Source organism: Physeter macrocephalus, chromosome 15 (assembly GCF_002837175.3).
Source record: "Physeter macrocephalus isolate SW-GA chromosome 15, ASM283717v5, whole genome shotgun sequence".
NCBI lineage: Eukaryota > Metazoa > Chordata > Mammalia > Artiodactyla > Physeteridae > Physeter > Physeter macrocephalus.
Window position 1 is genome coordinate 73,441,231 of NC_041228.1, and position 6,172 is coordinate 73,447,402.

A 6,172-nucleotide genomic window follows, 5' to 3' on the forward strand; every position below is an offset into this window, starting at 1 on the left:
GCCGCCGCCGCCGCGGCCCCAGCACGCCAGCGCCTGCGCGCGCCCGGCACGCCTGCGCGCGCCCGAGGCCGCGGGGTCGCGCGCGCCCGCCGCCGGCTCCCTCCTCGCCGCGCCCGCGCCCGCGCGCCGCCACCTGACGTCAGGCGCGCCTGGCATAATTTATGCAAGAATTCGGCCCGGGTGTGGAGGCCGAGGGAGAGGCCGAGAGAAAGGGGGCGGCGCGGGGCTGCGGGGCCGCGGGCCGCGAGGGCGGGCGGGGCGCCACTTCCCGTCCCCGGGCGGGCGCCGGCGCTGCGGGCGGCTCTCCCCGCGGGCCGGTGCGCGGCCGCCGCGCCGCCTTCCCGGCCCGGCTCGCTGGAGCGCTCGGCCGCCGCGCGGCAGCGCCCGGGACGCGGGCTGGAGACGGTGCCACGTTTCCCCGAGCGGCACCTACCCGGGGTCCGGGTGCGCCGCCCGCGGGCAGGAAGCGGCGGTCCGGCCGGCGGCGGTCCTCCCGGCCGCGGCAAGGGGCTTCCGAGGCTGCGCGGACGGACGGCCCCGGCTCGAGGGGTTGGGACGTCCTTTCTGAAATTATCCGTCAACTTGGAACGATTTTCCCACCTGAAATTATTTAGAATGGGCACGTTCCATTTCAGATAGATTTCTCCTGCCTCTCCACGTTGCTTGTCTTAACCTCCTCGTTGACAGGACCGCCGGACCCACCACTAAATCAAAAAGTTTAACTAGATGGCGTTGATTTTGTTGAATTTGTTGCCATGCCAAAAAAGGGAGAGGGAGCTCGATGGTTATGAAACAAAGAAATAGGTTGTGTGCCCATTTTTAAACATGTCAGGACTAGAGTGTTTTAATCATTCTTTGGCCAAAATGGCACTTTTGTATGATCTCCTAGCCTCAATTACCCAAGCCTCTTATTCTATTTCCCTTCCCGGTACAAAATTAATATGAAACCTGGAGAAATTTTTCTTTTACCAATTTTCCTTTTAGGAACTAGATCTAACAAACATTTATCAAGCACCTTTTATATGCAGATACCAAGCAGTTATAATTCTTTTAAACCGTCAACTGTTGTACACTATAAGGTGATTTTATTAGGTAAAAGATTACGTTTATTTTTAAATCAAGGAAGGAACGTAGATCAACCAAACATAGACCTATAATAGATACAGAGGAAAGCGAATTGCTCTTATTGGACTCCAAAATAAACTCAGAAAATTGTAAAGCTATGCAAAATATAATTTCTCCTCATTCAGCGCCTGTAGTGCTAAGACTATCACGATACTTCTACTTGAACCAACGATTAATCAAAACTATTTTGCTATATTACTACTACAACTCTTCAATACCTAAATTTGATTATCCTAGACTTAATCACTAAAACATTTATTTCCTAACATGAGCAATGATTTTTTAAATATTTGTTACATTTTACTGTCATCGATTGAAATGCCGTGGTTTGGGCTTTCTTTCATCATACATTTGGTCTTTTGAAAGAGGTAAATGTTTCATTCAAGGGATTTACAAATAAACAGCAGAAAGAAGGTTGACACTACAGAAAATTCTGACGTTAAAAAAACAGGAAACACTAAAATCAACTTCTACCTTTTTTTATAGTCCATTTCATAAACCAAGAATCAGAATTCCGAGGTTAGGTTTACATTTCCATTAAGTTTATGTCTCTCAGTGAAAGCATGTTGGGGATGATTTGGGGTGTGCTGGGTGGATGGGGGTTAAAGACAGGACACATGTCTGCAAAGAAATCACTAGCAACAGATCATATTAGAGCCCATAAAAGTGGCATATAAGGGATTATCTCTATCCTTTACAATATACGCCGCTCATTGTCAGATGTGCATATATTTCAAGTCAATTTACGAGCTTAAAAAAAATGACATCTACATAAAGTGAAAATATATTAGTTAATTAACAAATAGTATTGAGTCTGAGGAGGTCCCCCTGTGCCCTTGTATGTTTAACTAGAAAGTGAGAGCACCTCCCTTTGAAACATATGAGAAACGGTGAAATAGTACAGCCAAAGCTCAAGGTGGAAACCAACAGCCCTGCAGCCCCTCCCTGGTTTAATCTCCCTCCTCGTCCCACCACAGGTCCAACAGGATGGAGGAGTCTCTAAGCTTTCACAAGTGGTAACGGTGCAGAGCTAGAGGGGCCTTGGGAAGCGGAAGGCCTCAGGGGCAAACTCCTAGGCGGCTCTGGCCTGCTTGAGTCATAACTCCCCCTCCCCCTCCCCCTCCCCCTCCCCCTCCCCCTCCCTCCTCCCTACCCTTTAGCCTCCAATGTTTTCTCTCCATTTGCTTCACTATTGAAGTTTTCCCATTGAGAATAATTTGAATTCACAAGCTTTCCCTGTGAGTATGCAAATTCCTTAGGGAGAGATAAGGGACTCCTGGTCATTCACAGATGAGTGTAAATTAGTTCAATGGGTTGTTTTCCTCCCAACACATAGCTGGGACTAACAAATTTAGAGATTTATTCATTCATTCAACATTGAGTGTCTAAGAAGTTCCAGGCCTTGTTCTAGGTGCTGGAGATACAGTAATGAACAAAACAGAACAATGTTTCTGCCCTCTTGGAGTGTACAGCCTAATCGATTGGTAGTTTTGATTTAGTGCCGAGAGAAAATGGTAACTTTGGAGTCTGAGCCCTTGGAGAATAGGACAGGCTTGAGTTCATTGTAGCCAGAGGGCAGTGGAAAGGTACAAGGGGCCTGGAGGTGGGCCTAGAAGTGGGTGCCCCCAGAAAGCTGTGGAGAAAAATTCCAGAGACAACTTGGCCTGTTACCAAAAAGGTCTTCTAGGCCCCGTGAAATGAATGAAAAGTCTCTTCCAAGAACTCAGACTAACGCTAACTGACCTATAATTTGGCTGCATTACTGCTTAGACAAATAAATATTTGTCTCTGTTTGGAAACATAGTCTAATACCTAACCTCTAATACCCAAACTTTAGAACACTCTCAATTTAAAACTATCTGCTTTTCCCTATCTGCTCTTCCAAATCATTAAAATCAGCTACGCTAATCAATTACACTAATTCCAGCGTTGAGGACTTACTTGATGCATTTTTGGAGCTCATCTTTTGAAACTGTGTTCAGAACCAATTTGCAAGTCATAGAAAATAACTCTCTTTAGTGCCCAATTTCTTTTTTTCCACTAAAAACGATATTATTCTACTTTATCATTTACCAAATTTGTGTCCAAATGATTTTGGCAAGCTCCAGACAGTATATTTTGCCTTTAAATGATGAAGATGGACTGTCATTGAAAATATATAGACTTTAAATAGTATACATGATAGCTATTCACAAAGTTTTAAAAATTTGACTTGTAATAAATTCTGAGTAAAGTACTTTAAATCCATAAAATTAAGAAAAAAGAAAGAAAAGATAGAGAAAAATAAAACTATAGTTATTCAGAGGGCTATAAATGCTAACGAAAGCACCAAAAAGAGAAGTCTGAAAAGCATTTCCTGCATCAGTGGAAGGACAGCATAACCTTCCTGGGTGATGTTTTCATGGGGGAAAGAAACCGGCTGGGTATGGAAGTTCAGCCTCCATATTCCACTGGTAATGGACCTGGTTGCTACTGCCTTTGCAGGCAACTGTCCAGACTGGAAAGGTGAAGATATCAGGTGAAAAGAAAGCCACTGGGGCTACAATCAGGCCACTGCTGGCTCCCAAAGACAGCATGGTTAGCTAAGTTTTAGCAAACATTGATTGAATGCCTTAGCATTGGAGGACACAGTTATCTCCCTATTCACATGGAGCTCATGGTCGGTGGCAGCATAAAGAAGGGAGTGATTCTTGCTGCCCGGAGAGCAGAGCAGCCTTCCTAGAAGAAGGGATTTTTTTTTTTTTTGCCATCGTTAGACTAGATCTGTGAGGAAATAAGGATAAGTTTTCTGTGGTTTTTTGTTGTTGTTGTTTCTATTTGATTATTACCTTTAGTTGAGTACTCCCCCCTCCCCTTATCGGGAGAGAATTGGGGGGAAAACACACTCAACCTCTTTGAAAGGTACTGCCCACTGCAAAGACGGCTTAAATGAGAATTTTCAGAAAATAAAAATCAGGGCCTTCACATAATCCTTTAGAAATAAGTTAAAATATTTAATACAGCCCAGAAATCAAGCCCAGAGGATGGACATATTTCAAGATAAGTTCTTTAAATCGATGGCTAGATAATATACAATGGGAAACTATAAAGTATACTTAGCAAGTGGAGAGCTGGATAGTGTATCTAATTCTAGCAATTCAAAAGGAAACTCTCCATGTGGGTTGCTACTTTTCTTTTGTCCATTGTCTGTTTGGAAGAGGGGGAAAAAAACTAGTTTAAAATCGAGGCGTGAACAGTCCCTAAAAGCGACCTCCAGGAAAACCGGCCGCCGGGCAGCAGAAGCACTCCCCGCGCGTCCGCTCGACGGGGGCGCTCACAAAGCCGGCGGGCAGGCGGGCGGCCGCGAGCTCGGGGTGCGCTCCCACGGCGCGGGGCTCCTCGAGGCACAGCCATCCGGAGAAAGGCGGCTCGGTAATGATGGCTGCTCGGGGCCGGCGGCTCCTTCCCCGGAGCCTCCCGACCCCCCGCCCCCCCGCGCCCGGGATCCGCCGCCCTCCCCCCGACCGCTCTCGCCCCGCGCCGACGCGGCCGCCCCGCACCGCAGCCCTCCGGGTGCCCGCGCCCCCGCACCCCCGGTGCCAAACAAACAAACAACGCGTCCCCCACCGCCCTCCTTCCTCTGCCCGCTGACCGCCTGGCCTCCAGCCACCTCGGCCGTTCACGCCCCGAACGGCGGATCTCGGCGGGGGCAGAGCGCACCCGGGCCACCTCGGGGGCCACCTGGTGACACCCCCCCCGGCGTTGACCCCCCGGAGGGCTCGGGGATGGGGGAGCTGAGTTGCCTCCGGGGGCTTAAAGTCGCTATTATGCAGCAGCCGCCGCCGTTGGCCCGGCCAGCTCGGCAAGGTGGGGTCCCCTCCGCGCCGCGCCTCCCCGCGCTCGCCCCGACCCCGCTCCCTTTCTTCTCCTCCTCGCGCACTTGGGAGCCGCCGGGGAGCCCCGGGAGCCCCCGGCTCCGGGCTCGCAACTCCGCGCCCGCGGCCGGCACGGGCCGGGCTCCGGACGCCCCCCGCGCCGCGTGTTCGCGCCGCCCCCGCCCCACGCGGCGCCCCGCGCACTTTCCTCGCCGCCGACCCACCTCGCCCGGTGGCCGTCCCCGCGCGGGCCGGCGCCGCCGCGCCAGGAGGGACGCACTTTGTTCGCGCCGGTGCGGCCGCCGCTCCCGGCGAGCGCGGCGTGGTCGGTCCGGGGCGGGGGGCGGGGGCTGGAGGCGGGGGTCGCCGCCGTCCCCGAGCCGCCGCCTCCGCTGCTCAGCCGCCCCGCGCCCGCGCGTCCATCGCCCACTCGCACTGGAGTTGCAGCCCAACTTTTCCTCCTTCCTTTTTCTTTCGAATGGAGCCGGCAACTCGTGCTCGGCGCCGGCGGGAGGAAACGCGCTCGCGCTCCCCCGCGCGCAGACACGCTCCCTCCTGTCCCCCGTCCCCCCCCACGCCGGCAGCACAACAAAAAGCCATTTACATGCGAGGAAGTGACCCTCGGCCGGACCGCGCGCCGCCGCCGCCGCCGGCCCCGCGGACGCAGGCAAAAGTTGGGTCGCCGGGCGGCGCTCCGGGCGCGGGTTCGGGCCCCGCGGGCGGCGACGCCGGCGACACGGCCCGGGCGGCGCTGCGCTCCAGCGCCGGCCCCGGCCCCCGCCCGCCCTCGCCCCTCGCCCCGCACACGCCCAACTCCTCGCTCCCAACTCCTCGCGCGGCCCCGGCCCCGGCCCGGAGCGATTTCCTGCCGCCGCCGCCCCTCCCGGGGGCGCCCGGCGAACTCTCGCGCTTACCGGGTCGGGAGGGCGGGCGGGCTCCTCCGCTGCCCTGTGCCGAGGGGGAAACAAAACGCAGAGCGGGCTCCGGAGTTGGCTCGGCGGCCGCGGCCAGGGGGCTGAGTCCTCGGGCGCGGAGTTGGCCGGGGGCGAACGCGTCTCTGGCGAGTTTCAGGGTCTCCGGGTCCCCGGGCCGCCTCCTCAGCGGCGCTCCTTTGTGTAATTGCACTCGATTCAAGTTTAATCCGATAGTTCCCGAGCACGAGCGCGTCCGCACTACCACGGCTCAACCCCCGC

At 54.1% G+C, this 6,172-nt stretch overlaps 1 protein-coding gene across 5 annotated transcripts in view; it reads right to left on the bottom strand.

Moving 5' to 3' along the window:
- CHD7 (chromodomain helicase DNA binding protein 7) overlaps positions 1-6,166 on the bottom strand; it is a 186,926-nt gene extending 180,760 nt beyond the window's left edge. For all 5 annotated transcript variants that reach the window (XM_055091196.1, XM_055091195.1, XM_024127103.3 and 2 more), the window contains exon 1: positions 5,894-6,166. The gene's annotated coding sequence lies outside the window, so the exon portion shown is untranslated. The remainder of the gene's footprint in view (positions 1-5,893) is intronic.
- Between the last annotated feature and the right edge of the window lie 6 nt (positions 6,167-6,172).